Source organism: Staurois parvus, unplaced genomic scaffold (assembly GCF_062004578.1).
Source record: "Staurois parvus isolate SC_StPar_1 unplaced genomic scaffold, SC_StPar_1.0 ptg000960l, whole genome shotgun sequence".
Classification (NCBI taxonomy): Eukaryota; Metazoa; Chordata; class Amphibia; order Anura; family Ranidae; genus Staurois; species Staurois parvus.
In genome coordinates, this window is record NW_028318756.1 from 539835 (window position 1) to 559020 (window position 19186).

General features: G+C 49.4%; 1 long non-coding RNA gene across 1 annotated transcript; it reads right to left on the minus strand.

The window, feature by feature from the left end:
• Positions 1–3072: 3072 nt before the first annotated feature.
• On the minus strand, positions 3073–14732 carry LOC149441671 (uncharacterized). Its single transcript, XR_016307311.1, has 3 exons — positions 14622–14732; positions 3270–3376; positions 3073–3153 (listed from the first exon to the last, which is right to left on the minus strand). It is a non-coding gene; the product is annotated as an uncharacterized LOC149441671 (long non-coding RNA).
• Between the last annotated feature and the right edge of the window lie 4454 nt (positions 14733–19186).

A 19186-nucleotide genomic window follows, 5' to 3' on the forward strand; every position in this document is an offset into this window, starting at 1 on the left:
ATCCCCCAAATGTCAGGACGGCACAGATATCCCCCAAATGTCAGGACAGGACAGATATCCCCCCAAATGTCAGGACGGCACAGATATCCCCCCAAATGTCAGGACAGGACAGATATCCCCCAAATGTCAGAACAGTACAGATATCTCCCAAATGTCAGGACGGTACAGATATCCCCCAAATGTCAGGACAGGACAGATATCCCCCAACATTTTAATTTGGGTACAGTGTTGTATGATCGCGCAATTTCATTTAAAGTGTGAGAGCGCTGAAACCTAAAAATTGGCCTGGACAGGAAGGGGGTAAAAGTGCCCGGTATGGAAGGGGTTAGTGGGGTACCCTAAGGTTCAATGTCATTAGTGGGGTACCCCAAGGCCCAGTGTCATTAGTGAGGTAGACCAAGGCTCAGTGTCATTAATGGGGTAGACCAAGGCTCAGTGTTATTAGTGGGGTACCCCAAGGTTCAGTGTTATTAGTGGGGTACCCCAAGGTTCAGTGCTATTAGTGGGGTACCCCAAGGTTCAGTGTTATTAGTGGGGTACCCCAAGGTTCAGTGTTATTAGTGGGGTACCCCAAGGGTCAGTGTTATTAGTGGGGTACCCCAAGGTTCAGTGTTGGGACCCTTACTTATTAATATATATATAAACAATATGGGGTGTGAGATTATAAACCCCATTCCAGTCTTTGCAGATGACACCAAGCTGTGCCGGGGAATAACGTCCTTACAGGATGTCTCCAACTTACAAGCCGACCTCAATGCTCTGTATAATTGGGGGGCTATGGGGCCAATGGGGCTAATGGTGATAAATGTAAGGTTCTGCACTTGGGGGGGCTAAGAATATGCATCATACATACTAGGGGGGTACAACTAGGGGGTCAATGGTGGAGAAGGATCTGGGGGTTCTGGCAGATCACATGCAATGCAAGCTGCGGTTTCAAAACTGAGCAAAATCCTCTTGTATTAGGAGAGGTATAGACTCCAGAGAGAGAGATATCACCCCCCCTCCCCCTGGTACAAATCATTAGTAAGACCTCATCTGGAATATGCAGTTCAGTTTTGGGCTCCAATTCACAAAAAGAACATTGGGGAACTGGAGAAAGTACAGAGAAGGGCAACCAAACTGATACGAGGCATGGAGGAGATCAGCTATGAGGAAAGATTAGAGGAACTGAATGTATTCTCTACTGAGAAGAGGAGATTAAGGGGGGATATGATCTCCATGTATAATACATAAGGGGGATATGATCTCCATGTATAATACATAAGGGGGGATATGATCTCCATGTATAATACATAAGGGGGATATGATCTCCATGTATAATAGATAAGGGGGGATATGATCTCCATGTATAATACATAAGGGGGATATGATCTCCATGTATAATACATAAGGGGGGGATATGATCTCCATGTATAATACATAAGGGGGGATATGATCTCCATGTATAATACATAAGGGGGGGATATGATCTCCATGTATAATACATAAGGGGGGATATGATCTCCATGTATAATATGTATAATACATAAGGGGGGGTTGCTGTAGGAAAGTCCTGGATTCTTTCTTGGATACACAGAATATAACTGGATATAACATTTATAGGGAAAGTTGATCCAGGGAATATCCGATTGCCTCTCAGGGGGTCAGGAAGGATTTTTTCCCCTGCAGGAGCAGATTGGATAGTGCTTTGCTGGGTTTTTGCCTTCTGGTGGATCAGCTGTGGGTGTCGGATTATAACTTTTAATGGTACAACTAGATGGACTGTCTTTTTTCAGCCAGACTAACTATGTAGGTCCCACACCGCTGCCTCCCATCTCCTGAGATGGCACTCAGTGACTTGGGTCTGAGACACTACAGACATATCCCTCCACCCGGCACAGCCAGCAGATAACAGAGAAGGTCCCCTGGAAGAGTCAGGCACAAGGCAGGAGACCCCAGTCACATGTCCTGGGTGCCTACATTATGCAATGCTTAAAAATAAACATTTTGCTGCCAGCTGAACCCCAGAACCTCCATAAATCCAGTCTAGAGACATAAATTGTGTCTGCAGCACAGAGAAGGAAGATTATCCGAGAGAAATCCAGGAATACAGGACGGGGAACACAGCTCAGGAAAGTGACCAGGGGATTACAGGCTGATATCACCCAGTCCCCGCCCTACTCTGGACCAATCAGTGAGCAGTATGGGTGGAGGAATGGATTTAGTGTTCATGACCCACCTGTGCTGATCTCTGTAGGAGTGTCCTCCTCTATAAATGTCCCCGTTATTCCATCCTCCTCCATAGACTGCTGATCATCCCTCACATACGCCTCTTCTTCTTCTGCTTTCACCTCAAATTCTATATCGATTGGATCTCCACTCTAAATCAAGAAAATGAGAGAAAATATCATCTGTAAGATATAAGGTTACATAAAAAAAAACTCCACACATTGTCTCCATGAGTTCATGTTCTAGATGCTCCATCCCACCAACCTTGTAATGGTGAGGGATGGTGTGACCTTCCTGTGTGGAATCCCGGGAATACAGAGGACGGGGACATCTCTCTGGGGGGTTCCTGGTATTAGGTGGCTCCATCATATCCTTGTGTCCTTCTGAAAACTCCTCCATCACTCCATACTCCTCATCCTCCTCTTTATACTCTTCTGTAACAACAATATTATAATCCCCGAGGATTCCACTCTGAAAGATATAATAAAACATTCATTGTAACAAACATGCTGTGTATAAATCACAACTACCAATAATTGTCAATCATCTACCTGATGATGGTGAGGGATGGTGTGACCTTCCTGTGTGGAATCCCGGGAATACAGAGGACGGGGACATCTCTCTGGTGGGTTCCTGGTATTAGGTGGCTCCATCATCTCCTTGTGTCCTTCTGGAAACTCCTCCATCACTCCATACTCCTCATCCTCCTCTTTTATCTCTTCTTTAACCTCAACTTTAGGATCTCTCAGGTTTCCACTCTGAATATATAATAAAAATGCCATCAATGGTAACAATGCAGATAATGTACAGATCCTAATGATACTATCAGTGATTGTTCCTCATCTACCTGATGATGGTGAGGGATGGTGTGACCTTCCTGTGTGGAATCCCGGGAATACAGAGGACGGGGACATCTCTCTGGTGGGTTCCCATGACTGGATCCATCTGTAGGAAACACACACACTGACTGAATCCATTGTTTCTATGTGTTTATCAGATGATGGGGGATCTAGGTGGATCCTCCGTACTGCTCTCTCCTTTACAATAAAGTCTCCTCTTACCCGGTGATGTGAGGGGCGGCTGATTGTCCATCATGATGTCCTTGTAGAGATCCTTGTGTCCTTCTAAATATTGATATGTATCATCAACATGTGTGTATCATCATCTGCTGGAGATAAAAGACGTCACAATGACTATAGAGGAAGAGGACAGACATGACTATGGAGGAAGAATGTCAGGGAGCAAGGAGCCAGGCACACAAGGAGGTGCAATTAAAGGTAGGTTTATTATACAAACACAAGACAGAGTCTATGCAAGTCAAACAGCAACAGCGGATGACTTGATAGGACAGTAGCCAGGAAGGATGGTCGCCAGATCTGGGGTCAGAAGCCAGGAAGGATGGTCGCCAGAGCCGGGGTCAGAAGCCAGGAAGGATGGTCGCCAGAGCCGGGGTCAGAAGCCAGGAAGGAGTCTTGCCAAAGCCGAGTCGGTATCCAGAAGAGCAATGAAAAACAAAACAGGAGCTTGCTGCTGTGCAACAGACAGGACACGAATGCAATGGACAGCTACAAACAGCAGACTTAAATGTGATAAGCCGCCACCTCCTGGGAGGAGCCGAAGAGGGCTGAAAGCATAAAGGATCCCACAATGCTTTGCAGACACCTAAGATGGATGCCAGCACATGGAGCAGCACAAGCCCTGAGGAAAGGTAGGACCTTGACAGTAACTCCTCCTCAAGGGCCCTCCGTGGCTCAACATAAGGCTTCTGGGGAAAGCGGGCGTGAAAAGCGCGGAGGATGGCAGGAGCATGAACATCCGCGGAAGGAACCCAGGAACGCTCCTCGGGACCATAACCACGCCAATGGACCAGGAACTGCACCCGACCGTGGACCAACCAAAAGTCCAGGATGCTCATACTCCTCATGACTGTCAACCCGGATAGGATGAGGACGAGTCGGAGAGGCAGTAAAGCGATTACAGACCAGAGGCTTCACCAGGGATACGTGGAAGATATTGGAGATACGCATCCCAGGAGGAAGAGCAAGGGCATAGGCAACCGGGTTCACCCTGCGGAGGATGCGGAAAGGACAAACAAAACGGGGAGCCAGTTTCGGTGTGGGCACCCAAAGATTGAGGTTACGAGTGGACAACCACACCCGATCTCCGACCTGGTATGAAGGAGCGGGCAACCGTCTATGATTAGCTTGGAGCTTCTGGCGCTGAGCTGAATCCTTCAAGGACCTCTGGCATGAGGCAGGCAGGGCAGCAAGATGGTTATCCACAGCCGGAATGTCCTGTGGCGAGAAAAACCTCAGGCAATACAAAACGGGTTGGAACCCATAGTTGGCCATGAAGGGAGACATCCCGGAGGAGGAGTTGACAGCAGAGTTCCTCGCAAACTCTGCCCATGGCAGGAAATCAACCCAATTGTCTTGATGGTCTGAGATATAGCAGCGAAGGAATTGTTACAGGGCCTGGTTGGAACGCTCCGCAGCCCCATTGGACTGTGGGTGGTAGGCCGAAGAGAAGGAGTGCTTGATACCCAACTGGGAGCAGAAGGCGCGCCAGAACCTTGACACAAACTGGCTCCCACGGTCCGAGACTATCACCTTAGGCAACCCATGCAAGCAAAAGATCTCCCTGGCAAAAACCATAGCCAGTTCTTGCGCAGTCATCAATTTTCTTGAACGGAACACAATGGCACATCTTGGAGAAACGATCAATGACCAAAAGAATGACCCTATGGCCTCAAGACGCAGGGAGGTCTACAATATAATCCATGCTTAGGTGTGACCAGGGATGCTTCCCATTGGGAATGGGTTGCAGAAGGCCCAATGGAAGATGCCGAGGAGATTTATTCTGGGCACAGACAGAACATGCCGCTACATATATGAGGAGATGTCGGAACGGAGAGATGGCCACTAGAATAAATGAGAAATGACCCAGGACAACTGGTTCCTCCCTGGATGACCGGCAGTCTTGGAGTTATGGTAGGTATGCAGCAAGCGGGTGCGCAATCCCTCAGGTATGAAACATTTACCAGCCGGTCTCTCAGAGGGAGCATCAGTTTGAGCCGCCAAAATCTGCTCCCCAAGTGGAGAAGTCAGGCTGGTACAAATGGCAGCCAGGATCTGATCCGGAGTTATCACCGAGGTCGGCTCAGGGTCCTCCCTGGACAGTTCAGAGTATTGCCGTGACAAGGTATCAGCCCTGACATTCTTGGAGCCAGGCAAATAGGAGACCACATAGTTAAAACGCGACAAGAACAGAGCCCATCTGGCCTGATAGGGCGTCAACCTCTTAGCTTCCGAGAGATACGTCAGGTTCTTGTGGTCAGTGAGAATAAGAACTGGAACCCAAGAACCCTCGAGCAGGTGCCTCCATTCCTTGAGAGCCTGAATAGCCAACAACTCCCTGTCTTCAATCTGGTAGTTGCATTCTGCAGAGGAAAGCTTCCTGGAGTAGAACCCACAGGGAAGTAGGGGTCCATCTGGTGACCAAACGTTGAGACAGGAGGGCGCCTACTCCCGTCTCAGATGCATCAACTTTGAGGACAAAAAGGCAACCCAGGATTGGGATGAGACAGTATCGGAGCCGAAGCGAAGGCGGATTTCAGAGCTTCGAAAGCGGAGATGGCCTCGGATGACCACTCGTGGGGATTACTGCCTTTCTTGGTCAGATCTGAGAGAGGCTTGGCTAGCGTGGAGAAGTTTCTGATAAACTTCCGATAATAGTTGGCGAATCCCAAAAAGCACTGAATGGACCGAAGACTACTGGGACGAGGCCACTGCAGAACAGCCAAAACCTTCTGAGGGTCCATGGAAAAACCCACAGCGGAAATGATTTAGCCCAAAAAGGCAACCTGGAATCTGTGAAATTCACACTTCTTGAGCTTACAGAAAAGCTCCTTCTCACGTAACCATTGCAGCACCCGCTTAACATCCTGGATATGAGACTCCATAGACGCAGAGTAAACCAGGATGTCGTCCAAGTAAACCACCATGCACTGCTGCAACATGTCACGAAAGACATAATTAATGAACTCCTGAAAGACCGCGGGCACGTTACACAACCCGAAGGGCATCACCAGGGATTCACAGTGGCTGGTTCTGGTGTTGAACGCGGTCTTCCACTCTTCGCCCTCCTTGATCTGTACGAGGTTGTATGCAGCCCTAAGGTTGAGTTTAGTAAAGACCGTTGCTCCCTTGAGGCAGTTGAACAACTCGGTAATCAACGGAATTGGGTAAGCGTTCTTAATCGTGATTCAATTGAGACCCCTAAAATCGATGCAAGGCCTCAATTCACCGCCCTTCTTTTTCACGAAGAAAAAGCCAGCTCCTGCTGGAGAAGTAGACTTGCGAATGTGCCCCCGGGAAAACGCATCCGCAATGTACTCCTCCATGGCCTGATTCTCCGCAACTGAAAGAGGATACACCCTGCCACGAGGAGGAGTGGCACCAGGTTGTAAGGTTATGCCACAATCGTATGGACGATGAGGAGGCAGAGCACCGGCACGCACCTTGTCAAACACATCCAGGTACTCCCCGTAGTCAGTGGGCAACACGGAGTCCGAGGAGGCACAAAACACCTTAAACAGGTCCACGGATGTAACGGGCCCCACACTGTGGAGACCACGAGAGAATCTTGGCCGACTGCCAATCAAAGGTTGGATTGTGCTTCTGAAGCCAGGGATATCCCAAAACCACTGAGTAGTGCGGGGAAGATATTACCTGGAAACAGGCCAGCTCCCTGTGAACAGCCCCAATAGCTACTTCAACCGGCAGGGTCTCGTGGGTAACCTGCGGCGGTTGCAGGGGCCTGCCATCTATCGCCTCGAGGACCAATGGAGTAACTCGAGCCTGCAGAGGAATGGAATACTGAGCAGCAAATGAACTGTCCATAAAGAACCCGCCAGCACCAGAGTCTACCAACGCCTGGGCCATCACCGAGCCTTCTTCCCAATAGAGGACAACGGTGATTAGCGGTTTATCTTTGCGGGGAAACCGGGGACGAGGAAACTCCACCCAAGATCTGCCCCCGACAGGATCTCAGGTGCGAGCGTTTCCCGGAAGGACCGGACAGGACAGCCAAAAATGCCTACCGAGACCCCAGTACAGGCAGCGACCCTCCCGACGCCGAAAGGCGAGCAAACCCCAGCTGCATGGGCTCACCGCCAGACAAGCCATCCCCAGGAGGCGTGGGAGGAGAAGGGAGGAGAGGGAGGAATGGGTGGGACAGAAAACATAGGTGCCAATCGGTTAGGAGGCCTCTGCAGACGCTCCTTAAAGTGAAGACCTCTCCCTGAGCCTGGTGTCAATCAGGATTAGGAAGGAAATGAGTGCTTCAAGCTCCACAGGCAGTTCTTTGGCTCCAATCTTGTCCTTCAATGCTTCTGAGAGACCATGAGAGAAAGCAGAGACCAGAGCCTCATTGTTCCAACCCACCTCTGCTGCCAGGGTACGAAATTCTAGGGCGTACTCGGCAACGGTTCGTGATCCCAGATGCATGGACATGAGCAGCTTAGCAGCAGAGGCAGAGCGAGCAGGCACATCAAATACCTTACGGAAGGGGGCAACAAAACCGGCAAACTCGTGAATCACAGGGTTATTGTTCTCCCATACAGGATTTGCCCAGGCCAAGGCCTTGTCCGAGAGCAGCGAGATTAGGAAGCCCACCTTTGACCTCTCAGTAGGAAAAACGTGGGGTATCAATTCAAAATATATGCACACTTGGATAAGGAAACCCCGACACTGACTCGGCTCATCCCAAAAGCGATGTGGAAGGGGGGCTGAACCAGTCATACCTCTGGGCACCACAGGTGCGGAGGTAGGCGCAACAACCGGAGCAACAGCGGGAGTGACCACAGGAGTGACAACCGGCCTAATAGCACCAGGAGTAAGGTGCGCTGTGCGTGCAAGCAGCGTCTGCAAAGCCTGAGCGAATTGATCCAACAAGAGATCCTGCTGATCAAGTCTGGCAACCAACATAGGGAGCGAGGGTGTACCTGCACCGTCAGGATTCATGGCATTTGTGCAGTGTCAGGGAGCGAGGAGCCAGACACAAGGAAGTGCAATTAAAGGTAGGTTTATTATACAAAAACAAGACAGAGTCTATGCAAGTCCAACAGCAACAGCGGATGACTTGATAGGACAGTAGCCAGGAAGGATGGTCGCCAGAGCCGGGGTCAGAAGCCAGGAAGAATGGTCGCCAGAGCCGGGGTCAGAAGCCAGGAAGGATGGTCGCCAGAGCCGGGGTCAGAAGCCAGGAAGGATGGTGGCCAGAGCCGGGGTCAGAAGCCAGGAAGGATGGTCGCCAGAGCCGGGGTCAGAAGCCAGGAAGGATGGTCGCCAGAGCCGGGGTCATAAGCCAGGAAGGATGGTCGCCAGAGCCGGGGTCATAAGCCAGGAAGGATGGTCGCCAGAGCCGGGGTCATAAGCCAGGAAGGATGGTCGCCAGAGCCGGGGTCATAAGCCAGGAAGGATGGTCGCCAGAGCCGGGGTCAGAAGCCAGGAAGGATGGTCGCCAGAGCCGGGGTCAGAAGCCAGGAAGGATGGTCGCCAGAGCCGGGATCAGAAGTCAGGAAGGATGGTCGCCAGAGCCGGGATCAGAAGCCAGGAAGGATGGTCACCAGAGCTGGGATCAGAAGCCAGGAAGGAGTCTTGCCAAAGCCGAGTTGTTATCCAGGAGAGCAATGAGAAACAAAACGAGCTTGCTGCTATGCAAAAGACAGGACACAAATGCAATGGACAGCTAAAAACAGCAGACTTATATGTGATAAGCCGCCACCTCCTGGAGGAGGAGCCGCAGAGGGCTGAAAGCATAAAGGATCCCACAATGCTTTGCAGACACCTAAGATGGATGCCAGCACATGGAGAAGCACAAGCCCTGAGGAAAGGTAGGACCTTGACAAAGAGGACGGACATGACTATGGAGGAAGAGGACGGACATGACGGGGGGTTACTGGGTGTAAATAGAACATAACATCTTATTACCATTTTATGACTGTAGTCTCTGCCTGGTCTGTGTTTGAGAATCATCCCCCCCATTCATGTGATCCTTATCAGTTCCTAATTGGGGCGGAGATGAGTGCTCATTTGGCCATCTCCCTAGAAATTTAGAACAGCTTATGGGGGGAGATCACTGATGGGGGGGCGCACAGTCACTGATGGGGGTGCTGCTTTTGAGTGAGTGCTGCATTGATGGAGTGCTAAGAAGCAGTTGAACTAAAGCAGAACTCAAGCAGCAGGAAGATACAAGAAACTCTCCTGCATGCTGGACAGACTGCAAGCAAACACCCCGGGAAACATCTCCTACAAGTCTGAGTCCCACTCCGTGTACCTTTAATATGTCCCCTCTACTCCTCCTTTCATATTACTTTCCTGCGTTCCCAAAATCTCACTTCTTTACCCCTCTGCTCCACCCCAGAACTTGTACATCTCCCCCTCACTGCTACCATCTCCCTACTACTGCTCTCATCACCTCCTGCTGATACTTCACTCCCCTGCTGACCCAAACACCAGGACTGCAAGGCATGTGCGCTCATGTACATCCCGCTCCCATCTTACTTTCTGCACCCTCCTTCTCCTAACATCTGGGGATATCTCCCCAAACCCTGGTCCTCCAGTATCTCACCCCCACACCAGGCATCCTCCTTCTCCTAACCTCTGGGGATATCTCCCCAAACGCTGGTCCTCCAGTATCTCACCCCCACACCAGGCACCCTCCTTCTCCTAACCTCTGGGGATATCTCCCCAAACCCTGGTCCTCCAGTATTTCACCCCCACACCAGGCACAGTTTCCTCCAGGAATAGCCGCAGTCCCCTCAATTTAATATCAGTCCCCTGTGCTCCCAAAAACCACCCTCCCTTTTTCATGTGCACTCTGGAATGCCCGCTCTGTCTGTAATAAGCTCACCTCTGTCCATGACCTTTTTGTCTCCCGCTCCCTTAACCTACTAGCAATTACAGAAACCTGACTCCAAGCAGCAGATTCTGCTTCCTGTGATACATATGTGACATGAGTGTATAGGATGTATGGATGAGAAGTGATTGACACTCAACTGTCATAATGCTAACGATTATAACCATTAGATGGGTAACTGGAGTTCAAAATAACATGTTGGAAGTGTACATTAAACCAGTTAAAACCAGTTGAAACCAGAGATGTGGCTGATATTCACCAGATGTGCATTCCATCAAAATAGGTAACTACGCGTGATGGCACAGCCGATCACGCGTTGACTCTAACTACTCTGCAGGATCATACATGACGTTATATAACCAGCAGATACTGCGCATGGCAGTAGATAAAGACATTCCAAACTATGTATATAAAAGACGGGGGATTCTAGGGGAATTTGGGACTCATTGAAGATGCGGCAGACGTGCCTTGCGGTGATTTCCCGGATTCCCCTTTGCTGACTGTTGGAGTCCCCCAGTCACTGGGCAGTGGGTGATGCTACAATATCCGGTGATGTATTGATGCTTTATTCTTGCTATAATATGATCTAAATATGATTTGCTATTCTGACAATTCTTATGTTATTATACTAACAGAACTTATTCAATAAATCATGTTTTGCTTTAATATTTATTAAACCTAATCCGTGTATTAGTGAGCGATTGTAGTAGTGTTAAAAACACTTTGTTTTGAGGCAAAACACTTCCACCGCAGCACTTCCCTATGGAGGCCTCCTCTGGACCCACTCACCCAGACCCAGTGGTCAGAAAGGTGTTGGGGTTGGTTTGCTTCTATATCCACTGAGCACCTTTCAAGTCCCCCCTAACCCTCCCTCTCTATCCTTCTCTTCTTTCCAGACTCACTGCATCCGGCTGTTTTCTCCCATTTCTCTGAGGATTGCAGTGATCTATTGGCCTCCTGGACCCGTGTCCCGCTTTCTTGATGATTTCTCCGCCTGGCTACCCTACTTTCTCTCCTCTGAAATACCCGCTATCATTCTCTGAGATTTTACCATCCCTGTTAATGTGAACAACCCGGCTACATCCCAACTCTTCAACATAACCTCATCTTTTGCATTAGCACAATGTATACCGCCCTCCACTCACTCTGATGGGAATACATTGGACCTTGTTTTCTCCCATCTTTGCACTCCCTACAACCTCACAAACACCCCCTTTCCTCTCTCTGATCACAATCTCATCACCTTCACAGTCTCCTCATCTTCAAACACCTATCCCTCCAAGCAGCAAACAATTACCCGCAGAAACCTTCACAACTTGAACCCGGCTCCTTTCCACTCTGCAACTGACCAACTCTATGACAGAATCTCTCCCCTGTCCTGCCCTGGCCACTGCTGTCTACAACAGTTCACTGTCATCCACACTGGACTCACTTGCTCCTCTAACAACACGAAGCATCAGGCCCCGACTGTTACATCTGTGGCAGAATGACAACACCAGACATCTTAAACGACATAGTCGTGCGTTGGAGCGATTGTGACATAAAACCAAATCCCAGCAAGCATTCACCTGATATAAATCTGCTTTCTTCACATACAATTCCTCCCTCCATGCTGCCAAACAAGACGACTGTCACTCTCATCAATACCTTGTCATCCAGTCCTCGTCGTCTCTTCTCTACTTTTAACTCTCTACTTTCTCCACCTCCACCCAGTACCTCACTCACTGCTCACGAGATTGCAAATAATTTCAAAAATAAGATTGATGCAATTTGTAGGGACATCTCCACTGCACAGACATCCATCCCACTTAGCATACCTTATACTAAACCTCCCTCAACACTTTCCTCTTTTGACCTCGCTACTACTGAAGAGGTCACTAAGGTTTTCTCAGAAGTCTGTCTCACCACCTGCCCCCTGGATCCTGTCCCCTCACAACTACTGTGCTCACCCTCTTCTTTCATCCTATGCTCCCTCACTCACATTTTCAATCTTTCCCTCTCTACTGGTGCCTTCCCCTCCCCTCTAAAGCATGCGCACATCACTCCCATACTTAACAAGCCCTCCCTGGACCCCACCAACCTGAACAACTTAAGACCCATCTCCCTGCTGACATTTACCTCTAAACTCCTAGAACGCTTAGTCTACAATCGCCTGAGCTCCCACCTCACTGACAACAACCTTCTTCACCCTTTACAGTCTGGCTTTCGCTCACTACACTCCACTGAAACTGCCCTACTAAACCTCACTAATGATCTACTAACTGCTAAAACCAATGGCCACTACTCTATACTAATCCCAACCAATGGCCACTACTCCGTATTCATCCCAAACAACGGCCACTACTCCGTACTCATCCCAAACAATGGCCACTACTCCGTACTCATCCCAAACAACGGCCACTACTCCGTACTCATCCCAAACAACGGCCACTACTCCGTACTCATCCCAAACAACGGCCACTACTCATCCCAAACAACGGCCACTACTCATCCCAAACAACGGCCACTACTCATCCCAAACAATGGCCACTACTCATCCCAAACAATGGCCACTACTCCGTACTCATCCCAAACAATGGCCACTACTCCGTACTCATCCCAGCCAATGGCCACTACTCCGTACTCATCCCAGCCAATGGCCACTACTCCGTACTCATCCCAGCCAATGGCCACTACTCCGTACTCATCCCAGCCAATGGCCACTACTCCGTACTCATCCCAGCCAATGGCCACTACTCCGTACTCATCCCAGCCAATGGCCACTACTCCGTACTCATCCCAGCCAATGGCCACTACTCCGTACTCATCCCAGCCAATGGCCACTACTCCGTACTCATCCCAGCCAATGGCCACTACTCTTACTACTTAACCTCTCTGCGGCTTTTGATACGGTTGACCATCCTCTCCTCCTCAAAAAACTACACTCTCTTGGCCTCCGAGACTCTGCTCTCTCCTGGTTCTCCTCCTACCTATCGCAGCGTTCCTTCAGTGTTACCAGTAACTCTGCCTCTTCCGCTTCACTCCCTCTCTCTGTAGGGGTCCCTCAAGGTTCTGTCCTTGGACCCCTTCTCTTCTCCATCTACACCTCCTCCCTTGGTCACTTGATAAACTCCCATGGCTTTAAGTACCATCTCTATACTGATGACACACAAATCTATCTTTCTACCCCTCACCTCACCCCTTCAGTCTCCTCCTCACCTCACCCCTTCAGTCTCCTCCTCACCTCACCCCTTCAGTCTCCTCCTCACCTCATCCCTTCAGTCTCCTCCTCACCTCACCCCTTCAGTCTCCTCCTCACCTCATCCCTTCAGTCTCCTCCTCACCTCACCCCTTCAGTCTCCTCCTCACCTCACCCCTTCAGTCTCCTCCTCACCTCACCCCTTCAGTCTCCTCCTCACCTCACCCCTTCAGTCTCCTCTCGCATTACTAACCTACTAAGTGACATATCATCATGGATATCACTCCACTTCCTCAAACTCAATCTTTCCAAAACTGAGCTCTTAGTATTCCCTCCAGCCCGTGACCCCCCCCCCCCGACTTCTCCATCAATATCAATAACACAATCATCAGTCCCTCCCCTCATGCCAGGGTACGAGGTGTAATCCTAGACTCCCATCTGTCCTTTCAGTCCCAAATCCAATCACTGTCCAAATCTTGTAGACTTCACCTCCGCAACATCTCCAAGATACGCCCGTTCCTAACCTCGGAAACCACTAAGCAACTTATTCACTCCCTGGTTATCTCTCACCTTGACTATTGTAACTCCCTCCTCATTGGCCAACTCATCACAGGCTATCCCCTCTTCAGTCTATTATGAATGCTGCTGCAGACTCATCCACCTTACTAACTGCTCCATATCTGCCACCCCTCTCAGCCAATCCCTCCGCTGACCTCCACTCAGTGTCCTCCACCCCTCTCTGCCAATCCCTCCACTGGCCTCCACCCCTCTCTGCCAATCCCTCCACTGGCTTCCCATTGCCCAATGGATAGAATTCAAAACATTAACAATAACATATAAAGCCATTTATAACTCCGCCCCAAATTACATCACCGATCTCATCTCTAAATATCACCCAAACCATCCTCTCAGCTCCTCGCAAGATCTCCTACTCTCTAGCTCCTTTGTCTCCTCCTCCCATACTCATCTCCAGGACTTGTCCAGAGCTTCCCCCATCCTCTGGAACTCTCTACCCCAATCTATCAGACTATCACCTACTCTGCTCACTTTTAGGCGATCTCTGAAAACCTATCTCTTCAGGGAAGCCTATCCTGCCCTCAGCTAATAATGGAATCTTCTACTCCTCCTACCAGTCCATCCCCCACAGTTACAACATTTTGTACTACTAGCCCCTCCCTCCTAGATTGTAAGCTCCCAGGATCAGGCCCTCCTAACTCTCTTGTATTGATCTGTATTGTTGCTGTATTGTCTCCCGTTATATTGTAAAGCGCTGAGCAAACTGTTAGCACCATAAATCCTGTATAATAATAATTACCTCCTCTACTGCCATGTCAAGCAACCTCTCCGATCTCCTTCAGACTGCACGGAACTTCTTCTCTTTATTCCAGATCACTTCCTGTCTGTTCCTGACATCACTTCCTATCAGTACCCGACATCACTTCCTGTCTGTATTCCATAGAGAAGTCCTGTCTGGGTAGTAGAAATGAGATCACCATCTTGTGGAGTTCAGAGGAACTGCAGCCCCAGAATGTCCCATCCTTCATATCGGAGAGAGACAGACTACCCAGAATGTCCCGTCCTTCATATGAGAGAGAGAGAGCGAGAGAGAGAGAGAGAGAGAGAGAGAGACTACCCAGAATGTCCCATCCTTCATATCAGAGAGAGACAGACTACCCAGAATGTCCCATCCTTCATATCAGAGAGAGACAGACTACCCAGAATGACCCATCCTTCATATCAGAGAGAGACAGACTACCCAGAATGTCCCGTCCTTCATATCAGAGATCAAGACAGACTACCCAGAATCTCCCATCCAGGGGCGGACTGACCATTTGGAAACTCAGGCACTGCCCGAGGGCCCAGGATCAGTAGGGGGCCCCATGAGATGCCCCTGGTACCTTTTTCATAGGCTTTTTTTAGTTTGGGCAAGGGCACAGGGGCCCCATGATCCCCTATTGCCCGGAGGCCCCATGAGTTGTCAGTCCGCTCCTGCTCCCATCCTTCCTATCAGAGAGAGACAGACTACCCAGAACGTCCCGTCCTTCCTATCAGAGAGAGACAGACTACCCAGAATGTCCCGTCCTTCATATCAGAGAGAGACAGACTACCCAGAACGTCCCGTCCTTCCTATCAGAGAGAGACAGACTACCCAGAATGTCCCGTCCTTCATATCAGAGAGAGACAGACTACCCAGAATGTCCCATTCTTCATATCAGAGACCGAGACAGACTACCCAGAATGTCCCATCCTTCATATCAGAGACCAAGACAGACTACACAGAATCTCCCATCCTTCATATCAGAGTGAGACAGACTACCCAGAATGTCCCGTCCTTCCTGTCAGAGTGAGACAGACTACCCAGAATGTCCCGTCCTTCATATAAAAGAGAGAGAGTCAGACTACACAGAATGTCCCATCCTTCATATCAGACAGCCAGGCAGCTCTTGAAGGCTGGTAGGAAAGAACCCTAAGAGTACCTAAGGGTTTGACTAGAAGTGGAAAAAGTGCCAAGACACCTCCACAGGGGTAAGCAGAGAGAAGAAATATGGCACAACCCATATGGTGCACAAAACACCAGCAGGTCATAAGGATGCACAGGGACCCATGTGCCTAAACACCCATCGGTGCCTCTAAGCAAAACTGCCTACATCTAATCACAGAACATGGTCCAACAAAGCATCCTCAGCTGAGGAGAGGGGAATGGGGGGAAGGGATCCTAGATTGTCTACCTGATTAGGAACAGGAGCAAGGGAAGGAGTCTGGAGGAACTGCACATCGGTCATCAAATGAGAACTTACCCTCCAGTGACCAGGTCCCACAAAGGTCTCCAGGCAGACTCCCTACCTGCTGGGTGAATTAGCAGCAGGACCCAAGCATGATCTTCTTGCTGACAATGTGGAGAGCACAGGGCCATCCAGCAATTAAATCCTCCTGCCAGGTGGGAAATCAACAGCTTTCAGGTACTGAATCAGAAGAGAACCAGATGGCAAATTCTTATCTCCGAAGAGGACAGCATAGTGAAACGTAACACTCTCAGTGCAGTACAGCATAGGGACTAGGCCACTAGGCCTGCCACAGGGAAAACTCCCAGACCATTCCATAGGGGAAGACTCTCCAACACGTGAGGGATTTCCAGTGGAGCTCAGGTCAGAGTACCAAGTCATGGAGGGGATGCTTGATGAGACGGGAACTGTTCTCAGGAAACAGATTGGAGCCCCAAGACTTTCATGGTGAAGGGAAGAAATACCCCTTTCATACAAAAAGGGAGACAGGTAATATCTAGAAGTACTTAGTCTAGAGAGACCATTTTTCATGTTTTGCCCCAAGTTCAGGCACCCAGGCATGAGGGATTGATGACAAGGACTGAGTTACAATTGAAAAAGGGAGTCTAACTTATGAGCGTAATCCCTTGGCACCCTACACACCCTGAAAGATGAGGGAGGGAGAATGATCCTGACTTATAATGGGAGGAATTAGAACCCTAAAGCACAGGTGTCAAACTGATGACCCTCCAACTGTTGCCAAACTTCAAGTCTCATGAGACATTGCAAGATTGACAGTTACAAGCATGACTCCCAAAGGCAGAGGCATGATGGGACTTGCAGTTTTGCAACAGCTGGAGGGCCGCCAGTTTGACACCCCTGCCCTAAAGGAAATGAGCAACCTTGCCCAACAGTGACCTTTAAAAACCCCAAGGCCTGGAACAAAAGGCTGATTCTCCAGATGACGGGTAGTACATCTATAAGGTTTGAAACAACCACGTTAAATCTGTGTCCACTTCAGGAGACTGCAATGACCCCAACCAGAGGTAGACTGTTGGAATTCTCAGATACAGTGACAAGGTCAACATGGCCAACATGAATAGAAGTTTAAGGCCAATCACAGACATAATCTGCAGGGGACCATTTAGAGCCTTTGAGGGTAGAGTGCACCGATATCTGAGCAAAAACAGCCAGAAAGTCCAAAGGGGAGACTGAGGTCCCTGTGGACATGGGGGATACCTTGGCCACACACGAGAGAGCTTTGGTAGACTTCAATAAAGATGATCCAGTGACAATAGGGGTCCAAGGTTCTGAATTACAGGTGACAATTCCTTCTGGGAAGGAAGCACTCTAGGACTATAAGCCGTGTTCATCCTTGGCAGTGGTACAGTCCTGGCTGTCTTAGTGAAGACATGGTGTGTTTGCACAGTGGTAATTCAACTAGGCCCAATGTGAGGCAAGGTTTTAAGTCTCATAAACCCAGGCAGCTTGGGCTGAGGGTTTCAGGTGGCCGGGGGTGACCAAGTCATTGTAGGCAGGGAGATCCGTGTGATGCTTCAAGAGCAACGGCAGAATGATGCTTCCTCCAAGTTGAATAGAGAGAAAGAGAAGTCAGAGCTCCACCCAGTGAATGCCATCAGCACTTGATTCCTCATCCTTAACTCTTAGTGGTGGGAAATTTAAAAATGGTGGCCATCAATGAGGTAGCTCCCAGTGCTTTATCACAACTGGCTCTGCTCACTAAGTTATTCTTCAAAGACAGGATCAGACCTGTGACCGCAGCACAACTCTGGACCCGAAAGCACTCCTTAGCTAACTAACACAGTACACCCTGGCCTGGAGAGCACCAGAATGAAAAGCCCAGTGCCCAATGGTTACATTCCAGGCTAGTCTCACATGTACAGTCCAGGAGGGTCTGGCCTCAAAAGCTAGTGCTGAGAAAACACTGATCAGGATAGCTGATCAAGATCATCTGAGTTCACCAAAGAACCTTGATAGATTGATTGATGTCACCAAGGAACCTTGATTGATTGAAATAACCAAGGAACCTTGATTGAGGTCACCAAGAAACCTTGATTGATTGAAGTCACTAAGGAACCTTGACTGAGGTCACAAAGAAACCTTGATTGATGTTACCAATGAACCTGCCACGGTCTGGGTCAGGTTCAGAGACCAGTTGCTACAGCAGTTGTAAGGCTTACCTGAAACCAGCAGGATTGGTACACCAGCGGCCCACCCTGGGCATGACAGAGGCTCACCTGAGGTGCGGGGTCTAAGCATCCACCGGTCTTCCCCAGAGCTCCTAATGGTGGAGATGGATTTGGCTGCGTGTGAATGCCAGGTCGCAGATCTCAGGATCACCCCACCAGGGAATGAATAGGCTGGAAACCAAAAGCGGATCAAACAGTTCAGGGATCAAAAAAGAAGCGGAGTCAGTCACAAGCCAAGGGTCGGTCACTAATGGTAGTAGATAGGATGAGGCAGAATCATAGTCAGTAGCACGCCAAAGGTCGATAACGTAGATGAAGACGGCAGCAGGAACAGTAAGTGGGATATTGGCTGGGAAGGCACAATAATCTGGCAAAGAGGAAGTGCAGAGGAATGGCTTATATAGGAAGTTCATGGGAGGAGCAAGGAGTTCAAGGTTCAAGAGAAAACAGGGCCAAGGCAGGATCATCCAAAGAATTGTCAAGGGAGCTGTGCAGAATTCCAGGTGGCTCAGTGAGAAGAAACATTGTCTCTCACTGCAGAAGGCCCAGGTTCGATCCCAGGCTCTGACAGTACTCCCCAACTCACAGGACATCCCCTGGACGTCTTAGGACCAGGCTTGTGTGGAAACCTCTGGTGGAATTCTCTTGTTAGTCTAGGAGCATAAACATTTTCCTCAGGCTCCCAAGAATTTTCCTTTTGCCCATATCCTTCCCATTGGACAAGATATTGCAACTTTCCTCTAAACCACCTAGAATCAAGAATCTTCTCCACCACATATTCTTCTTCACCCTGTACCTCAACAGGTGGAGGAGGTAGAAGAATTCTTCCAGAGAAAAGGATTGTTGTGAAATGGTTTGAAAAGCGATACATGAAAAACCGGGTGAATCTTCATACTGTCGGGAAGTTT